The sequence below is a fragment of the Oreochromis niloticus genome, linkage group LG5 (assembly GCF_001858045.2).
Source record: "Oreochromis niloticus isolate F11D_XX linkage group LG5, O_niloticus_UMD_NMBU, whole genome shotgun sequence".
NCBI lineage: Eukaryota > Metazoa > Chordata > Actinopteri > Cichliformes > Cichlidae > Oreochromis > Oreochromis niloticus.
Window position 1 is genome coordinate 16,542,105 of NC_031970.2, and position 21,659 is coordinate 16,563,763.

Sequence of the window (21,659 nt, forward strand, 5' to 3'; positions counted from 1 at the left end):
AACTATAGCAAGGGTGCTTCTATGAATTTTTATGGGAACCAGGAATCAGTTGGAGAAATTCAATGACTTGTAACGACAGTTGTGGACAGACCTCCTTCCCACCACGATAATAATTAACCGCGAGTTAATGGAGCTTACAAAATGGAGTCTGATTGCAAATGTAAATATGCTTACTTCTAGTGAGCGGTGGAAGTACAGCGCACTGTCTCACGCTTCCTTTGTTTAAAGTTTGCCTTTGAGAGAGAGCCACTGTGAGGCATATGAGGGGGAGTCAATTTTTCAAAACTGAAAAAAAAAAGGTTTTGTTTTGCATCCTTAATTAACACAAGAGGGCATATTATGATATTATTTACATTAATTATATTTACAATGATGCATTGGGCAAGAAAAGACTGTTTTTCACAGAAAATGGAAATCCAGACTCCCTTGTGCCCATGCAGCCTGGGCTACAACCCACTTGTTGGCTGGTGTGCATGAGTGGAAAGTCACCAAGTTTAGTTCATCACACAGGCTGCTGTAAAATCTGATTCGGTCAATAACCACAGCAGAGTTGCAGCCTGATTCTGTCATAACTGGTTATAAGAAATAATTGTAAAGGACACTAAAGGAAGACCCAAGCCCGTACAGTCATTTATTGATAGGAGTTTGAAATTCACAAATGAGACTTGGAAGCAGAGGTCAATGGGAATTTAGGTCAACAGCTCAGGAGTTCACATCTGCCAGAAAAAATGTGATGGATTCAAGTTGCTTGGAGCACTGAAGCCCTAATATTTAAACTGAATTCTCATTTGGGTTTTCTAGATAGAGAAGGTGGTGGAAGGAGCCAGGGTTCCTCAGTATCTGTGAAGGATGGACAGGTATTCAATTCAACACAGTGCTATAACAACAGTCACCTTGTACTGTAAGTAAGAACCTGATAATAATAGAGAGACTAGCATAGGCAGCGGTGACTGCAAACTCAAAAACTTTGCTTTTGAGAAAAGTGCACAGCTGCACTAGTTGGTGACCTGGAGGATGTTTTTAAAAGCAAGGAAATGAGTCCCTGCCATGCCGATTAGATGTTAATTGACTTCCACTCGCTTTACATTGAGATGGAAACATTTTGCCTTTGTGTCCTTGTGCACGTCTCTTAATCCGAAGACTGTACACTGTGATGAAATTAAACAGTTCCACACCGGTGTGTATGCGGCGTGTTTGTCAGGTAATGTAAGCCAAACGGCAATCCATTATGAAAACACACAAGATAAGCATCTATTATTTTGTGTTTTGTTTTGAAATGCTAATTGGTAAACATTTACTCAATATGGATGTGTATGTCTGTGTGAAAGAGAAACGGAGAGAGTATGCATAGCATCAGGAAGTTATTTGGTTTGTCAAACAGGTGTCTGGTCTGAATAAAAATGTTATGCTCATTTGCAAGCATAATTCAATATGAGATGCAGGAAGGGTTTTATAGAAGTTATATAACTCTGGTGAATAAGCCAACCTGGATCAGCTGGATTTTCTATGACAAATCGCTTATTCGCCAAATCATCACATAAACAGCTTTTCCTGATACTCTGTATGACCATTCACTGAGAAAATATCAACTTTTTCTTTTTTTCTTCTTCTTTTTTCTTTTTACCCTGGGCTTCATTATCAATCCTCTTAGCATAATGTGAGATTGAGCTTTGTGTCGCAGCGTATTCGGAAAGGTGCAGCAGCACAGTGACAGGCACAGTGCGCCTCCGCTGTGAGCAGATAACAATCATCAGCTATCACAGCTCATTCAGAGCCCGCACCAATGTCAGAAGCAACCTTTTCAAGATGTTAGCGATTAGCATGGGTTGGCCTCATCGCTAATGACATTTCAGAGCATAGCCCGGCGACAATACTCAATACCCCACGCATTAGCATTCAAGTCACACTAGGCTGGGTCAGAGGTGGCAGGGAGAGAGGCAAGCAGCCTGGACAACATGCCAAAAGCAGTACAGCTGTCCACTTTTCTGAAGACCACAAATGACCTCTCAGTCATCCTCGGAGTTGTGATGCAGCCTCACCCTCTGATGTGCAGGTTGCTGCTGAGTCACCCGCTGCATACAGTTGCCACAAACAGACTGTGATGAATGGGCAAGTATGCTGGCAGGTCCCTTCTTCCACCTGAGTTATTTCCTCTGCAGATATACTGAATGAGTAGGGAGTAAAGAAAAGACATCAGTGGAAGGTATGGTAGAGAAGGTAGTTAGCAAGAGAAAAGCAGCATTATGTAGCTCTTAAAAGTAGTTTTTCTTTTCTCGCTGCAACTGCTCTCTGAGACACAAAAATCCTTTGATGTAAGAATACAATGGGGGTAAAGACAGAAAAAATACTCAAGAAATGACACATTTAAAGGAACGCAATCCAGTCTGTTTCTTTTAATCTTTCTGTCAAATCATTGAGCGAAGTCTTCTTTAAAATCTCTCGTTCTCGTTAGTTTTCTGGACATAATGCCATGAAAATAAAGGCTGAACAGTCAAAGTAACAGATGCTGACAGGTAAGTTGACAGATGGTTTTTGGAGTCCACTGAGCTCAGTGAAATAAATAAATAAAGAACACTCCATCATGTCAGGGATTAGGTGCTACTGTTTTCAGCTCCAGCGCAATAAGCAGAACCATTAGCATTCATTTTCAGCACTAAGATGGAAATCCATGCTGTCTTTCTGCCCATTAGAGTGGCATTTAACCCCATACAGGTGCTGCTTCTCATGCTGAGTCAGAGATGATCTTGTGGTTAAACACAGATACTGTAGGATTTTTATGCTCTTAAAAATGAAAACGGCAAACCTGTCCTTTAAAACCGACCTTCACTGTCAGTGTGTCTGCGTGCGTGCACGTGTGTGTATTGGGTTGTGGGTGGATGGTTAAAGGGGGTGGGGGTTGGTGGGGGGGAGTGCTGATATTCAAAATGGTAATCACATATCTTATTGCATGTATAATGAATGCACTGAGAGTGAAATGGGCGATCTGAACCGCAAGCAAAAAATTGTGCAGCTTATGTGTCGTATGAAACTGGATTATCTGTTTACATGTGTGCATTTGAGGATTAAGGTTTGACTTTTCATTTGACTGACTGAGGCAGGAATTATTTATTAACTTATTTCCATTTTTTTTTTTTAAAAAAGCCTGAAAATCTTAGAAAAAAAATGCAAACCTTCTGTTGTTCTGTCTCTAGATGACAGCTCACCTAAATCAATGCAGAAAAAAAAGAATGGACATACATTTATTTTTTTTCAGTATCAGTCAGTGGTAACATATTCAGTTTTTTGGTTCTTATCAGACAAATACTGCAAAAAAAGAAAAAGAAAACTCAAGCTATTTGACTTAATAGGACAAAGAAAAACCCTCCTAAACCTCACCTCACATTCGAGAGGCAGGAAACAGCAATCAAATGGGTCTGTTTACCTAAAAATAAAACCCACAACTGATTCATGAAATACATACCATATAAAAATATATTACCAAGAACATTGTGTAAAATATATGAGATACTGTATGACTGATATAAAAATAAAACGGTAGCATTATCCGAATCTGAATATTTCATTAATCCCAAGAAGGGAACCTAATTTGATGCTCCATCTATGAATATGGAAAACTAAAGGTGCAATATGTTAAAATAAATATTCCAAAGTTAAATAATACAAACGATGACATATATATTATGGTCATGTCCAAATTCATTGCCTGCATCCTCCTGAGGACGCATTTGAAGGCCGATTACGTCACAGCGACGCGACGAAGGCTGTCCAAATTCGTAGACTTCTCCGAATGCAGCCGACAAATGTGTTCTCCTTTTCCCCGGATTTGAAGGATGGTTCGGGTGTGTCCTTCTTGGCCCACCATATCCCAGAATTCATAGCGCGGCCCAGCCAATTCCAGCCAATTCCGCTACTAAGTTTTTAATATTACTCTTATTACTCTTTCTGGGTCACAAAATAAACTTTTAACATATTTTCAGGCGAGAATGTAGCTGTGTAAACTTCAAATATCTACTCGGTTTGTCAAGATATCACATATTTGCAAAAGTGCTCTGACATTTCCGGAGACGTCTGTCATCCACCAGCTCGATAGCTACCTGGGAGCTCGAGGGTCACTAGAGCCGCCGAGAACATATGTCATATATTATGAAGCGAGACTAATGGATTATTAAGATTTGTTGATCTTAAAATCCAAATTTTCAGTGTTACAAGACACCACTCTTTTTTACCTGGCTCTGTGACGCTGGTAACTCATGCCAACCACACAACCTGGAGCAGGAGCTCAAAGTTTTAGTGTAAAATCGACTGGAAGCGCCACCTTTTCACTAATTTAGGTTCAGGTTCAGGCCCAGGTTACTTCACTTGAATAATACAGCTTTTATTTGAACCCGTAGGTAGATTTGATCTGCACTGGTGAGTCATCCATCCTCACTTGTACATTTTTTAATACAAACACAGACAACAGATGAGCATAACACAAAATATTGAACAAATAAATAAATAAATAATAATAATAGAGAATTCACCCAGCCTCATGCAGGATCGCAGAGCTATGATTTGTTCATCTGAATGATGGTTGCTGGAAAAAGGCTGTTTTTAAACACACTATTCTGCACTTCCATCATCCAGATGGAAGAAACCGAAACTCACTATTTACAGCATCTTTTAAGTGCATTATGAATCATGTGCTGTAAGAATATGTTTTACATGTGTAACTTGTTAAGGTGTAAAAATTACAGAACGAAGCCCAGCTGTAAAAATGCACAAAGCTGTGGTTTGTACTGCTGCTGAAATTTGCATGTACTCAACAGCTAAAGCAGATAAAATATAAATGTTCTTATACTTTTAATCCGTTCTACTTTTGTTTCACACTGCTGGAACTGCAGTTACTAGAGCATAGATTAGAAAATTGATCAGGCTGTTTATCACCAAGAATACCTATTCAATCAAAAAAATTAATCTTACTTTGATCGGGTGACAAATTAAAGTGAATTCCATGTTTCCTTTATTAGGCCACGGGACAGTAAGCTTTAAAGTTTCAGAGCTTTAACGTGCAGTTTGATATAAACAGCAGCGTTAAAATAATCAACTTGAATTAAAAACCTTTATTTACCGGTCTGTGCACTAAATCCCAATATTAATGATTTTCTGCAGCATTAATCTCTCCTCTTATTTTCACCATGATGCATTTTACTGTCATGTTTTTATGTCCTTTATAAATTTTTAATCACCATTTTATCATCATCATCTGATAACGTCTCTGACTGGAGTAGGCGGTCATTTTGTGTGGAAGAAGAGTCATATGATGCATGAAACGCCCCTTTTTGTGTGAATGCACACAGAGCCTGAAGCACTTTTGTCAAGGCAGCTAACACAAAGAAATCCTGACTGTGTTGAAATTCCTTCACAGTATACCCCTCAGGGGTCATAGGGAGGAGTTGTAAAGTGTGATGGCTTTGGTCTTTTACTGAGCGTGCTCCTGTGACTGTCCAGCACATCACGGAGAGATGCTGAAGGATTGATACTTTATACTTTCTTGCCAAAAGAACTCAAACTCAGGAACATGGGGGAAACGTAAGCCTGTCATGACCACTGGGTCTAAGGATCAGTGTTTTAGAATTTTACTCTATAGATTATCTTTTGCATTCGTTTTGTTATGTCTATATTCTTAGTTGGGTCCTGGTTTATGAATAGTAGAGTTGTTACTTTAGTTTTTTCAAATGACTGGTTACTTTCATACTTGTGTTTTAGTTATGATGCTTTTCATTTCCTGTTTTACTTTGATAGTCATTTGTGAGTCGTATTTTCTTGACTGTCAAAGCGGCGTCCCCTGCCCATGTTAGTCATCTATATACGTACACTTCACAATAAGACAGGGTCTGGCTCTGTCCACGTTTTAACAATCTACTGTCCACCCAAACACTGACTTTGTCTTTGACTGAGGTTTGTGTTAATAAATCAAACAACTTATATATAGGAGTGAACATAATAAATTCTGAGCTGCCGTTTGTTAGAAGCTTCCCTCTGGTTTCCAATCAAAGAAGCTAGGCTAGTCTGACAGTATTGCTATACAAAAGCCAGTCCATGTGAACTTCATTTAGATGATATTATGAAATATATAAATTTAGGATGTTGCTTTGTGAATGAGTCACATATAAATAAGTTTCTCTCTGAGAGAGCTGAGAAGACAGTTTCTGCCCTGATTAGCACAAAGACTAAAAAAATGAGGAAAAGCTCTTTCTATGTGGATCCCTGTATAATGATGTGTATAATTAAAATTCTACAGATCAACAACAACAACAACACACACACACACACACACACACACACACACACACACACACATATATATATATATATATATGTATTGTTGTAGAGGCTAAGCCTACGCTTGAAGCCATTGAGGTATTCAATGGGTGGGGTTGACGCAGTGATGCCACTGTTATGAATGAAAACTTGTGGTATTGAGAAAGTCCAGTAACTGCAGCATTCCTTATCTTGTCAGTTTAAACATTTATTGCTCAGCATTGATTGCATTTGCTGCTCCATAGTTCATCTTAATATCCAACATCATCCAGCATAAATCACAACAGCACAGCAGTCACAAACTCTTTGGTCCTTCCGCCCAACAACACCTGACCCTAATTAAATGTTCCGACCTTAAATGCAATCATTCAGGAACGCAAAAAAAGTGACATCTGGCGGCTCACATAAGGTAATAAACAAAAAACCTACATATGTCATTACTACAAGTGGAATTCTGAACACCAAACTCTACTACTGTGTAAGTGTTAGTGCCAGACAAACCTACTGGTATAATAACTCCAAAAATGCAGCACGGCTTTGGTTTGGGAATCGACAGGCTGACCCACTGACCCACTGGCACAACAACTTAAACAAGCTACAGCATAAACAGTTCCCACAGAAGGCATTTCTAATCACATCTGCCGAGGCTGGAATTGCACTGCCTTACAAAACAGCGCTGACAGTGGGCCTCATAATTGGACCTGTTGGCCTATCAGTGCCTTACTCCACAACAAATGAAGCCCCCTGACACCCGAAGAAAAGAATCTTACTTCATAGTTAAAAACAAAGCAAAAAATCAACCAAAGACATGAACAAACAAACAAAAAACAACAAAATGTATCGTATTTGCCCCCCGCAAGAAAAAAAATCATCACAGCTGCTAGATGCATTCAGAAACGGCAGCATACACAATATGAGCTACACGAGTTTACAAGACTGAACTTTTAAATTTATTTTACCCTTAGTTGTAATAAAGCACTTGGTCAGAGTTTTTGTGATAATAGCCTAATTGTACTTTTCAGGTGGAAAATTACGCTAAATAAGCCGTCATTGTAAAAAGATTCATTTGGTGAGATTTTGACACCTCAGTAACAGGTACCACTGCTTTTCCTCACATTGATTTGTGTGTGCTCTCAAAGTGTTTGGAGGGTTTAAGCAATTAAAGCAAAAGCTTGTGTACTGTAACAAGAGCCAGACTTTTTTTTTTTTTTTAAGTGGTCTTGAACAAGAGTCCTTTCAGTCCAGTTCTTTCACCCGGCCATGCTCAGATTAATTTTCTTTTCCATTTGTTTGGCAACTTAACACTGACCTATGATTGAAAAAAGGGGGGGAAAAACAGGCCTAAAAGTCATTCAAGGGATGAGGCAGTGTTGAATCGACACTTAACAGACAACTTGGCAGAGAAACAATTTTAAATTGTGTCTTTAGGCACTTTGTTACTAACAGCCTGTCACAAAAACACATAATTTATTCCCATTTCTTTAGTTGAATTTATGAAAAATGCCAAAGATAACACAGTTTGACAGGCATAACTTGTATTTTTGCACTGACAAGATGATTCCCAAAGAGCTATTAGCAGAAAACGTGGTGTGCGGTGTGTCCAGTTCTCTCAAAATCTTAAGTAATTTGAGAGAACTGGACTAAAGGAGGGCAAGTGTCAGGCCTCAAAAGCGATCTACACATGACCAGTATCTGAAAGTCCTTAACAGGAAAAAAAAAGACCTGAAACGCAACCTGAGAGATGAAACTACTGTTGAATCCATCTACTGTTCACTGAAGCCTCATCAGAACTGGTCTCAGTGGAAGGGTGGCTGTCAAGAAGCCATTCTTAAGAAAATGAAACCGTGAGAAAAAGATATGGCAAATTACACGAAAGCTGCACTGAAAATCAAATGCAACAAATCTTATGGAAGGATGATTCCAAATTTGAAATCCTTGGTTCAAGTTGTCATCAATATGTACGAAGGAGGTCAGGAGAGAGGTGCAACAGTGAGTGTCTGCAGTCATCTGTAAAACATGGTGGCAGCTCTGTCAAGGTTCGGGGCTGCAGATCAGCCAGTGTCTTTGGAGAAAAATGATGGAATTATGAATGCAGAAAAGTACCGTCATTATCGAAGCAGTGTGGGATCATCTAGTCGGAGAATGGAACAAAAGGCAGCGACAGCGAAAGAGTTTTGAATGTCCTTCAAGAAGCCAGGAGAACTATTTCTGAAGACTTCTTAAAGAATGCTCATAAAGAAAGCTTTTCTAACAAAGTTCAGGCTGTATCAAAGAATAAAGGTGGTCTTACCAAGAATTGACTTTCAAGGTAGAGACCATAGCTCGCCGTATATATAAACGATATTTGCTTTTGTGTTTGTATGTTTCAATAACATACAATAACATTGCTGCATCCATTTACAATTTTCATCGCAGTATATAAAGAATTGAAGAATGGCTTAAGACTTTTGCACAATGCTGCAGTGTTTCTTTCTTTTTCTTTCTTGGTTTAGAAAGATGTCCTATCATAGGAAAAAAGCCCCATGGCAACAGGATTTCTACATGCAGTAAAATGCCTATGGTTAATTTGTTTTTTACCCTGAATACTGATTATTGTATAATTACAATTTGAGTAATTTTTACTTACTGCCGATTTTTATCTTTCATTGTCAAATACTTTTTAAATTAATTCATTTCTGTAGGGACATTATCAACCCATTTGATATGCAATGTTTTCTTTGTTTTGTAAATGCTCATTAAAACTGCGCCTCAGGTTATATACACAGGTACATGGTCTACAGATGTGGCTCATCACATGCTGTGTGCATCAAGACACTTTGCACCTCGGAACAGAGTCTCTGCATGACAAAAAAAATCAGAAACATTCCCAAAGCAATGTCTTTGATGCAAAAATCTACATCTCGGATAATATCTAGGGGATAATAATAGGCTACGCACCAAGTGAGGTCCAGAAAATGCATAAACAAAAACATTAAATGTAAGAAAAAAGATGGTGATGATGATTTGCAGTTACATAAAATCCTTCAGTTTCTTCTTTGTGCGGGGTATTTCTTTGTAAGTCTTTATTTTTTGCATGGAAACAAAAAACACAATCATACTTGGAGTTCAATCTCAGCTCTGAGAAGGAGGTATGCTTGCATATGATTTAGAATAAGTGGTGCTTCATAGAAATAATTTCTAAGTGACTAAATTGCCTCACCATTCACAGCACGAGTCAATGGAGATGCCAAAGAAATCAAATTACATTGAAAATTTCAATTATATCTCCTTTTTTCATCTGGACACAGTTTAGCTGGGTGCTTTGGGAGATGTCAGTCTTTTGTGCAAATCCTCTTTTTAATCATTTTTTATGCATGTAGATGGAAAGCATTCTGTGAACAATCACACCAGGGTCACGAAGAAACCAGTTTTAATGAGGTATCCTTAAATATTCTACAGGGGGTTCACGAGTGACTTTGTGTGACTGCAAATAAATGAAAGCGTCGTAGGAATATTTATTTGAGGAATCTCACTTTTTTAAACAAGCGATCTAAAAAATGATTTGTGAACTTACTCAGAAACAGTCTCTATATTAGACATTAACGGGTAATTGTGCTTCAAGATTCGAAGCATACACCAGACCTAGGACAGCGACAGTCATAACCACTTATTAAATTCCACATTTCGGCAACCACGTCTCCTACAGATTGCATTTATATACAGCTAAATTGTTTTTTAAATTACATTTAAGTGCAGCATTATCTCTGGTTGGATTATGCTCAGAGCAGCCTGATGCCATGAAATGGTATAAGAATAACTCCATGATTTCACATGTTATTAAAGTGCGTTTTCTTTTAATGCCTTTTTCATTTAATTTCACACTGACTTCATTCACTAATCAGAGCCGAAGGACATCCTAACCCTGACCTGAAAATGCTTCCTATCATCATCATCAGGTAACTGTTTCACTTAAAGGTTTTGGAGGATTACCTGTGTAGTTATTTTAAAAGGTATAAATGACACGCAGAAAGGTCAAAATGTGCAGACAATGTGGTGAAGCGGGCTGCTATTTATACCCATCGCATGATATCATCATGTTCAGAGACAAAGCTCCACGTTTATGAACTCCTTTCAAGACGGAGCGGCGGTGATTGGGATGAATGGTGTTTGCACGAAGCATCCAAATCTCACACCAGAGACCGGAGTCTGCATTCAAACTCCCATCTGTGATTAGCCTTCATTAAGGTAATAAAAGCACTTTGGTTAAGGTTAATAAACGAAGCATTTTGATTAAAGGCAAATAAACAATTCATCTCCTAAGTCACGGTTCTCTGTATCAAAGCAGATTACAATCTTTTCCTGTGCTTTACAAAGTGCCATCAGTTCCGGAAAAGGATGAATAACGTTGTGCTAACTATGGGCGTGTTATATTATATTCGCATATTAGAGCCATTGGTTTTAAGTTGAGTTTGGGTGGATGTTCATGTCGAATATTGAATCTTCTTGGAATTTGGTTTGGTGGGGTTAAATATTGATTGTGATTTAATGGCAGCTTTGAGCTTTTAAGTGTCACTCCAGCAGCTGGTAAATGGAGAGCAAGTTAGCCTATTACAGCCAAGCAATGGGTAAGTATCACAATTTGATTCTCGCTACAATCTTTTGTTATGGTAAAATTACACATTGAGAGTTCAGTATATTAGAGCTAGGCTAATGTGCAGCTAAATATAGGCTTTTTTCTACTTCACCATTATCTATCTATTGTCTCTATGTTTATCATAGATCAGAATATCAGCAGGGTGCAAACTGCAGGGAAGCCAGGGGGCGCCTGACTGTGCCTAATGAGCTGCCCTGAAAACATGATTTGTAAAATTTTGGAGGGTCTCTAAAATGTGTGGGGTTTTTTTTGTCCCATTGCATTTCTATTTTTTTTTCTGTATCTTAAGCATCATAGATCCTACTTGAAATTAGGCTATTACAGATTTATGATTCATGCATATGGGTGATTCATCACTACTTCACTTTAATGAAGATACCAGCATGTATGCTATTCTTACCAAGCTTTTTCTTCTTACCACTGCAAGACAAAAACGAAAAAAAAAGATGGTATAATGCATAAACCAGACAAAACAAACATGTCTCCACCAGCTGCAAAGTGTTCTATTCTTACATAAAAAGCCCCTTCAGTCACTCTCCACACCTTCATTATCAGTTTATTATTCTGGTTACTCATATTTTTATTAATAGAAATAATAATGAATAAAGGCTAGCAAAGTGCTTTAGAGATGCAGATGTATAGCTCCTTTCCGACTAAAAGAAAAAGTTCCCACAGAGTAAGTGCTATAGTTCCCATATCACATGGCAGCATGCACACATGATTCCTTGTCAACAGCAGCGCATGTGTGGTGTATATATAGCTAATTTAAACAGCAAGTGTCAGATCAAGGAGCATCCATTATTGATCAACACATCATCAGTTACTTCTTAGGCAATCACAGCTCAGAGATGGGGATCATTAACTTCTTTAGTAACCATACAAGGGGACTAGGTTATCTTTATGGAGCTCTATATTATCCCGTGATCTAAAGAAAATGAACCTGTTTTATTCTGATAAATTAGCTCCTTATCTTCCGAAAGCTGCTTCTTTTCCACGAGATTATGAGATAAATTGACTCATTATGACAAAAATGGTATAACACTATCAAATCACGGTCGCTTCCCTACTAAAGATGAAAAATCAGTGATCAAGAGACACACTGTGTGGGAATCTGTTTTCATTTGTTAGGGTAAACTAAGGTAGGCTTTCACTCAGTTGATGAGGTAAACTGATGCAATCCAATAGAACAACCCTGTAATAAAGCCTGCTTTTTCTTTTCTTTTTTAATGATGGTTAAAATAATCAATTTCTTTTAAAAAGTGGAGTTGTTAATTAACATTAAGGTCACCTTGGAGGCTGTCACTGGTAGTGTTGAGCAGGACTGCGTGATATCAGGAGTTGTTTCAAATATTTATCATATTTTCATTGATAAATGAAGCATAACCAAATTATCATAAATTCAATCAAGAAACTTCAATCTGCAGGGCCTTTGAATTTGAATTTCAAAATTGTGGTTTATTGTTCCCCCAACTGGCTTCAGTACAAAAAAAAAAGAGTCGTGACTTGCCTTTATTCAAACGTAATTGTTAAAGTGGAACATTATTATGCCTTCTGCAGAAATTAAATATTACAGCGACTACAGATTTTTGAGTTAAAGACCGAAAGAATCGAAGGGCAGCAAAGGCATCTGCCGTGCATTTTTTATATTTCTTCTTTCCTGTTCGATTCCTGGGGTGTCTGTGGGAGCACAGAGGAGCACAGGGGGATACAGCTCATTTGTTCAATGCTAATGTGATGGAAAAAAGATGAGGTCAGCATGGCATCGGAGTCACCAAAGTGGGATTGATTCTGGATCACATCTCACTTACATGAGAAACATGGATGTAAACGTATCGATTACGAGTGCTTAGAAAACTTCAGTGCCGCTGGATAGCTTAAAGCTGCCCGAGCCACAATCAGCAGTGTCCTTCTCTTCTGGCCTCGTCCTTCTCTGACAAGATCGTGATTATCAGGGATCTGATTATGTCAACTCTTCCCACTGTTGGGTTTGGAGCATTAACAAGCAGACAGTATACCTTTGCAGGATATCACACTTGCTGAGGGTGTTTAATTAATAGCTATAAATTTCATTTGCAGGAATATTCCCCAAGTGTTACATCCAGGAAACTCAAGAATGACACATAAAACAATGCAACTTAATTTTTTTGTTATTTACATGACAGCAAATAAAAAATGGAACTCTATTGAGACGACACAAAGGTTTATACGCCTGCCAGGATATATTTTGAGATGTCTCTGTTTTTCTACGGCCATATATTTTTACTGAATTCAGTAGAAATTTAAAGCTACAAGGAAGGAAAAGTGGCTTCTGTACAAATATCTAATCATTCACAAGGTGACACTTGTAGACCTCAGAGGCGGCCCTATTTCACAAGTCTCAATGATAATCTGCACTTACTTACATCATTGATTATGTCTGTGGAAGAGAAAGTCCACCGGGCATTCAGTCCCGCTATTGCACAGAGAAAGAGAAACACGAAACAAACAAGATTAATAATCGCCTGCGGTGCCCATCCCTGGGGCCAAGCGGCTAACAACTCTTGACAAAACAGGGTTTAGAGCAGCAGATGGATTGTCTGTAGAAATGAAGGGAATGTGCACTGGGAGTGTAATGAAGAAAGAGCGTTAGGTGCACGCTTTTCCCCGAGTCCCTGCGAACGAGGCTATGGAAATTAAATCAGCCCGTGACAGTTCCCGTCAACTGATTCCACCTGGGGACAGTGACCACAGATATGAGCATACACTAATCAGCCTTTGTTTCATCTGGAGAAATGAGTGCATTTAATAATCGCAAACAATACTCTTGTGGTTCAATAAAAGACATCCAGTCCTTGGGAGGCTTACTCCTGAGAAACTAAACACGGGCGTCAACATCTTTGCTGCCTACAGGAAGAAACGTGACGTGCATCTGTTAATAAAAAGAGGTAAAGTCAGGGGAGAGTGTTGGAGAAGTAGTAAAGAAACCATATTTACTTTTAAAAAGAACCTAAAGGTGAGCTGTAAAATCTTTACCCAAAAAGTTTGCTGTAAATGTACATCTTCCCTCACAGTCTGGCGGTGGTTCATGTTTGACCTCGGGTGTTTACTGCAGTGTCGTGGAAGAATGAGAGAGGTGTTTTCAGCCCTGAACTTTACTAAACCATCAGAGGTGCTCTTGAGAATGCAAGCGGGACATTGAATGGACTGTAAACAGTCAGCTGCCTAATGCAAAGGTTGTGCTATAGTATGTTAAACCCACAGTAGTCCACTTGTCCTAAACCTTGCTGAACCAGAGTTTTCCTGTAGTGAGAGAGCACATCTGAAGTGAACTAGCCCTTGTTGCCACATGTCAGACACTGGATAATACCCTGACCTCATTCTCACAGCATTATCAGGCCTGAGATTTAGTCTATAATGTAGGATTTTTGGTAACATTTCATATGTGCTCACAATTTTGCAGGATAAGTACAAAATGTATGTTTTTTTTTATATAATCAGTGGTTGGAATGAGCTGTAAAAAGCCTCCTAGAGTGAAAAAATGAGCCACTAGCCCCGTTACTCTCCTATTTAGTAGACCACCTACTGTTTCACTGTGTGCTGATGTATTTACAGTTTTCCTCAGCCCTATCACCAGACAAAAAATACAGTATTTGATTATTTCTGCCAAAACTCTGGATTATGTTCTGTGGCAATCTTTTTTTTTTTATGTCAAGAGTCCATTTCTTCCAAAAAATAAATAAATCTCTCATTCTCCAAGATATGTGCTTGGCAACTATGACATGATTAAGATTAGGAAGAAATGGTAACAGTTCATGATGTCCTTAAAATCTGCCTGGTACACTGGTACACACTACTTCCTTCACTAACACCGAAAGGCAGATTGGACCTAATATTTCACCGATATGAGTGTAATTCCCATTGTAGTACTCGTGGTTTTTTTGCACTGCAGTGCAACTCTGCCCCAGATTTGCTGTGGGGTTTGATTAAAGAGATTGATTGGGGAATGTGCAACATATGAAAAGAGAAAGGATGCCGGTGCTCACTGATAAATTGTCTTCCTTTTTCGTGGGTAAAAAAAAAAAAAAAGTGTCTCAGCAATAAGCCATCATCAGTGTAACCCACAGTTTGGCTATTATATAAGCCAAGTGAGGTTTAAACATAATTCAGCAAAGAGAATACATTAAAAAAAACACAAAACCCATAATTACTTACATGATAAACCAACCAGAAAGTGGCCATAACTCAGGAAGGAGCTGTAAAATAATATCCAGCATCGCTACATGATAGTATATAAGGACCAAATGCCTGTCCAATTCCTCCGCTTGTTAATGAACTGGTGCTGCAGCAGGCATAGAGCCCATCACAGCTGAGGTGGGGTAGAACCTGAACAGATCAGTAGTCTGTCACAGAAAAACAAACAATCATCCACAACTGTGGCAAGAAACCATGGAGAAAACCCTCACAGGCACAGGGGAGAACATGCGACAATGCTAAATGATGCACAACCGTGCAGCCCTCTGCAATATATAAAGGCAAAACTGGAATAATGTAAGTCTTAACGCTCCATACCGCACTGGGATAGACTCTGTTTTGAAATCTTTCTTTATCTTGCACTTTAGTTAGTTCTACTTCTGCCATTTGCTTTGCTTCCCACCAGTTTGGGGCCAAACTCGTGCTCAATCAGCTTATCGCTCACTCAATACTTTCTCCCTTTTGCTAGACTGGCTTTGTACTCACAGCAGTTAAGATTTCCAGTCATGCCTAGTGCTCCTTACTTTTTGTCTTGTTTAGATTCTTATTGCATTTCCTCATTAGTTTCCTGGTTTTAGATTTTTGCTGTGTGCCTCCTACCAATTTCGTTTCCTTTGTGTAGTGATCTCTGGTGGATGACCTTTAGCCTGACTCACATTTTGGACTTTTAACTACGTGTGGCGCCAAGCTTTTTAGTCTTTCTCCCCCTGTGCAATTGTCACGCTAATCACATGACTTATATATGAAAGCCTTTGCTTGTGTAATGAGTTCACTAATAATCATGACCCATTTTCACAGCATAATAATAGGCAGAAAGCTAGTTTTAACAAAAGGCTCCCAAAAATTCACTGCATCCCATCTGTCCAGCATCAAACAGAAGAAAGACAAAGTCAGCAGGTGTTAGAAAACCCCACCCTGATTCTCCAGCAGGAACACCCATCCACACTCTGAATAACAATCAGATCATGTCTACTGAATAAAACAGTGTTAGGTAGCTTTAATCATAAGGTATAACTGTTAATGTTTTGCTCATGTCTGTAAAAAACAGAGATCAGAGATCAAATCCAGAGGCTGTCAGGAAACTACACCCACTGGAAGCCCCCAGGCAGCTGGCAACACTGCAGTGATGTGAAGGCCAAGTACTACCCGACACATTTAATCAAGTGAGAGGGTCTACATTTAGACAGGCATGGTCCACAGGGAACGTGAAGGTTCTCACGGCAAAATGAAGAGAAAGGGAGAAAAAGACCAACTCGTCTGTGCTGGATTGATTCTTTCTAGCCTTGATTGAAATTCACCCACTGCTGTTTAAACACATCACCAGAAAAGGGGATTTATTTTGGTTTAAATGAAACAGTGAAACCTTGAAATGTAAAAATGAGTATTCATTTTGTGATTTTTTTAAACAGTAATTTAGAAATTAATCAGAGTACTCTAACAAGAATCATATTGTTTCAACTTTAAAACGAATTTTTTAGTATCTTACAGTAGAAGGCAACCGATCAAACATACTCTGAGTTACGCATCGTTTGCTCGGATCTTTTAGTGATGAAGAAAACTAAAACGTGATCACATGATCCTTTGGACATTCGTGGTACGTTCTGGATTGCCGATGCTTGGGCAGCCAGGTTTGGAAATTCAATAATAAAAAAAAGTGCATATTCATCGTTAGCAGGTCGAGAAATTTGTGACCCCTCTCTGAGAAAAAAAGCCTTCAATTTCTGATTGTTTCTGAATATTTTAAAAGAAAGACATAAAAAACACCCAAATACTTTCATGTTGGCCTTTGATGAATTAGAAGCAGTACATTTCAAAGACTTGCATCACTATAGTCTTAAAATAGAATAATCAGTTTTTATTTGATTTGAATATCAAAAACTATGATTTGCGCGTGACCTTAATGCTTAGAATCATGAATTAGATGTAGCATGCATTTAAAGTCATAATCATCAGTAAAAGTAATGATTTAAAGTCGTAATGTAATTGCCCTCAGGGCCTGTTATCTGGAAAGCACATCATGTGGTCGGACATAATGCATGTTGAAGGTGTGGACAGTCCTCACAAAAGGCAACGTATTTACTGTAATTTAATTAAAGGCATCAATCTGTGGGCTAGTGTGAAAGTGCCATTGTGCCCTCTACTGCTGAAATTCAATATGCCCTGCACCTGAGAATGAATGCACTCGTGAGTATGACCACCTTCTCTATCTGGAAAAGCAACAAACACTACTTGGACCGCAGGTTGCCGATGCCAAGCGTGATGCCAAGATGGAGGTGATCCACACAGGTCACTGTGCGATTTAAAGGTAAATCGGGAAACACGTTGAGTCTGATCATAAAAACAAAAACCAAGCAATCTTCCAGAGATGCTATTTTTTCTTTAATGTCTTTCCTCCTTTTAAAAGAAACATCAGCAGTACACCCTTACTGAACTTTTCTGTCTGAACAAAAACATTCAGACAGTACCCGAGAAATAAATAGGCACCAGCTAAAGTAAAGTGAAGTGTATGTGCATTGTGTCTGGAGTGTTTGGCCATCAGGTCAGTGGTTGTCTCCGCAGCTAACAATGCCCATTCACCCTTGATGTGGACCTTTCTGGTGGCTTTTGTTGCAAAACAAGCATCCACTGGTGGCTTGCATTATATTACTTTAAAGCCGCTTAAATCGATATTTTTTTCATAACAGCGATGTGTAAAAAGAAAAGAACATAAGACAATGTCAATGGATCTATAGAGCTTTATTGTGAGTTTTCATCTCATTGTCTATCTATCTAGCCTTTATTTTGGTCCAAGCTTCCCACTCGCGTACTGCTGTAACAGCAGGGAGCTGTTTTCTTCTTCTTAAAAAACAATTTCGAGACAGTCAGAGCCATTGACTAGCTAGTGAACATGGCAAAACATAGCAGCTAAAGAGCAATACTTTATTTTCCCCCCAGGAGTGGGAAGGGAGCAAGAAGAGAACTAAAAAAAAAAAAACTAACAATAAAACTGAATGCTGGACTTTTTCTGTGGGAAAAAGAGAGAGCATGCTTTCAAATGAATGATGAGTGTAAATACTGGATAGTTAAAAAGGGACCTCGAGTTCCTTGTCCCCAAGAGTAACCAAACAATCTGTTACTACAGGTTAAAAGGAAGGTATGGGATTTGTGGTGGTACACAGTGGTGACAGAGTTTCCCCTCCTTCTGCAAGACACAGCAGCGAGCCAATCCCCAGCATGTTGTTTAGTGGAGTTATGTGGCAGGAGGGCGTCGTTAAAGGCATCATGTGTAACCGGAGGGTGATTAGAGACACAAATGAGCAGATTGAACATCTTTAAGTTGCCAAACCAACTGCCAAGTAATCCGTGTTTACGTTGCAGCCTAGCAGTGCCAGCTACAGTATATAAGAAAGTGTTGTTTCAGCTCTTTAACAAACATACAGTACATGCCACAATTATTCACTGTCGCATAATGAGAGCGGTTTTCAGTAAATCATAAGAGAAATAATATACTTTCATACCTCCGGGGTGAAGCTTCATAAATTAAAGTGAGAATAGCATCTTTTTCAACCTTATCAGGTCATGTTCATTATTCAAGCAAACAGTCTTTGGCACAGTTTCCTTGCAGCTTCTATAGTCACCCTGAAATCAGTCATAAAAGTTGCATCAAGAAAAAAATAGAACACACTGTAATGAGATTGTTTGACAGTGAACTCCGGTAAGCTGATATAAAGAACAAATGAATAATATACTTATTTGCATCTTAGCCTGAAGTTATCACATATTCGAAATGACTGATTTATGTATTTTTCCCCTCCATTTTCTTCTGTGCCATTATAGTGTAACATTAATGTATTTAACATGTATTTTCCATATTCCATCTTGACCTCATCAGCGAATCATCTGTGCTGAATTCACCACCCTTTTCGTTTTTAATGAGGCATTGACAAGATTCATCAGTGATGGGGTCTTTCATCACCCAAGTGACTGCATAACACTTGAACTCGTGTAGCCGAACATATGGAGAGCATCATCAAGGCCTTTTCAGCGGTTTTCAGCTGAGACACATCTTATCTACCAATCCAACACAAATGACATCGGCAGTGGAAAAGAATCAAGCCAAGGGAATGTGTATCGAACATACCCTTCCCCATAAGCACTTCTTGCAGACAAATCGCTGTCAACATTGTTGTAAATTGCTCTTTGGATTTCTGGCTCTGAAGCTGGGGGGGGAATAGCCTCGACTATGCAGAGAAAGACAGCTGAATGAGTTCAAGATAAGCACTTTTTAAAGGCCCTTTATCCATTTCTGTCACTCTAATATCCTGTTAAGAGGAGTGTTCTGTTTTCCACAAACAAGTCTGTTATTAACTATTATTTTTCATTAGTAGAAGTCATCACACTGGATCAATGCATACGTCACCTTGCCACATTATTGATTTTCATTTTTTCCCCCTTGTTTTCCTCCGTTCCTTCTTTTTCTGTGCACTGTGTCATAATTAAAATAACTCAGAGGCATCAGTGATGATTGCGCTCTTTTTTCTGGCCTCAGCTGAGGAGGTTCATTTTTGCTTTTCTCTCTGTTTGTTTGCAGTAAATGTCAAAAACGCACTTACCCACCCCCCAAAAATACAGAGCTGAATAAAATACATAGGCAAGATTGTTGGAGTTGCTGAGACTGATCTTTTCCTCATGAACCGGGCTACTGCATTATAAAGTATCATACTGGATGCATGGCATCTGTTCTTGCCTGCTATTTTGTGCTGGATGTGAACAGATAAGAAAGGGAGAACATCGGTTTGTAACTTTGACATGTTTTAACCACGCACACATTTTCAGAACTAGATGTTACTTTCTCAGAATGAAGTCTTATGCACTTTCTGTTTTTTCTTATATAAGCCTTTCCATTTGGGTATGCCAAACACTGCATGAAAAGATGTGTAACCTAACCCTAAACCTAACTGAGATGGATTTTTTTAAATATGGCCCCTCTATTTGGTAGGTTCTCACTATTTTGTAGGCCTGAAAGGAAGCTCTAGCTGTCTTCTGTTTGATGTCTTTCGTTATGCACCTCCAGAGGTCTCAAGGATAGTCTGGCTGCTCCTAAAAGCTTACCCACTTTCCTAAAACATACATGGGGGTAAGGTTAATTGGTGATTCTAAATTTATTGTAGGTGTGAATGTGAGCGTGAATGGTCTGTCTCTATGTGTTAGAGACTATCAGCCTATCCAGGATGTGCTCTGTCTCTCGCCCTATGACAGCTGGGATAGGCTGCAGGCCCTGTGACCCTAAATTGGATAAGTGGAAGAAATGGCTGAATGGGTTAATCGCTTTACATTTCTGTTCCCAAGAGGCGATTTTTTCAAGATGAGAGCTATACTAATTTCTTGTTCTTATCAATATTTAAGTAAAAATAAACCCTACACTGGTGGTTTCTATGGTCACCATCACATTGAATGCCTCTTATCTTCAAGAATAATTTTAAACCTGCATCTACAACCAAACTTTAACCAAAGCAGCAGAGTGTAAGACTGGATATGGTACCTGATAATGTAGTGTATCTGATACTGCTTTTTCTGTGTCTGCAGTGAATGAAACAATGGTCTTGCATGAAGCAGTGTTTTCTGGGTTGGTCTCAAGGACTTCTTGGCCTTTTATTCCCATGCCTGGACCACCACACCAGCAGGTTTCAAGTACGCACCTACTAATAGTAATGTACAAACTGTAATTACCGGCCTTTATTGCCATTAATTTCTAAGTGCAGGTGAGGTTGCAGTTCACATGAATTGTTTTTATGTAGAAATGCCACCTGTCTGTGGCACAAAAGGAAATGTCAGAAAAATAATGAATAGATTGTAAAAAAACGGTGTCAAATTAGATGGTATCTGCTTGTTGTTAAAAATCTGACATGTCTGAGAGGTCTCATACTGACTTCAGAAGTAAACATGTTATATAACTTTCATGTGTATGTGTGTGTGTGTGTGTGTGTGATCACAGTGTTGTTTTAAGACCGCAACGTTACCTTGGATCTTGCATTTACCCATCCTCTTCTTTCACCCCTGCAGGTCACCTCGCTGCTGTGATATGTGACTGTAAAGCCCTGCATTTTATTTCTTTTGTTATTTTTTTTATTGGGTTTACTTATGTCTTGAAGAACTGAGGAGAACTTAAAGAAGCAATTGAATGTGATCAGGTGTTAAATGCACACTTCCACATTACTGTGAAATACAACAACAAGATGAACCCCAGAGTAACTACCACCACCTCCACTCTCCCACCACAGAGTCCCTTCTTTGGTAATTTCCATTACAAATTTGCATCTGATGTTTTGAGTTTGGATTTTTATTTTCTTTGCAAACATCTAGCTGCACTGTGTTTTCATGCAGAAGGGCTCATGGGATCACTTAAAATGGTGTGAGCACAAAGTGTATTGTGTGCCTACACCAAGCAGTGACCTTGCCTTCCCTTAAAGAAAACATCCTTGAAGTAAAATAACTGTGATGCTCTGGGGCTCGG

General features: G+C 38.9%; 1 long non-coding RNA gene across 1 annotated transcript in view; it reads right to left on the bottom strand.

Annotated features, from left to right (window-relative positions):
* Nucleotides 1–630: 630 nt before the first annotated feature.
* Nucleotides 631–21,659, bottom strand: part of LOC112846901 (uncharacterized) — a 37,392-nt gene continuing 16,363 nt past the window's right edge. Inside the window, exons 3-4 of the long non-coding RNA XR_003220111.1 lie at nt 2,040–2,164; nt 631–840 (exon numbers count right to left, since the gene is read on the bottom strand). This is a non-coding gene — a long non-coding RNA (uncharacterized LOC112846901). The remainder of the gene's footprint in view (nt 841–2,039; nt 2,165–21,659) is intronic.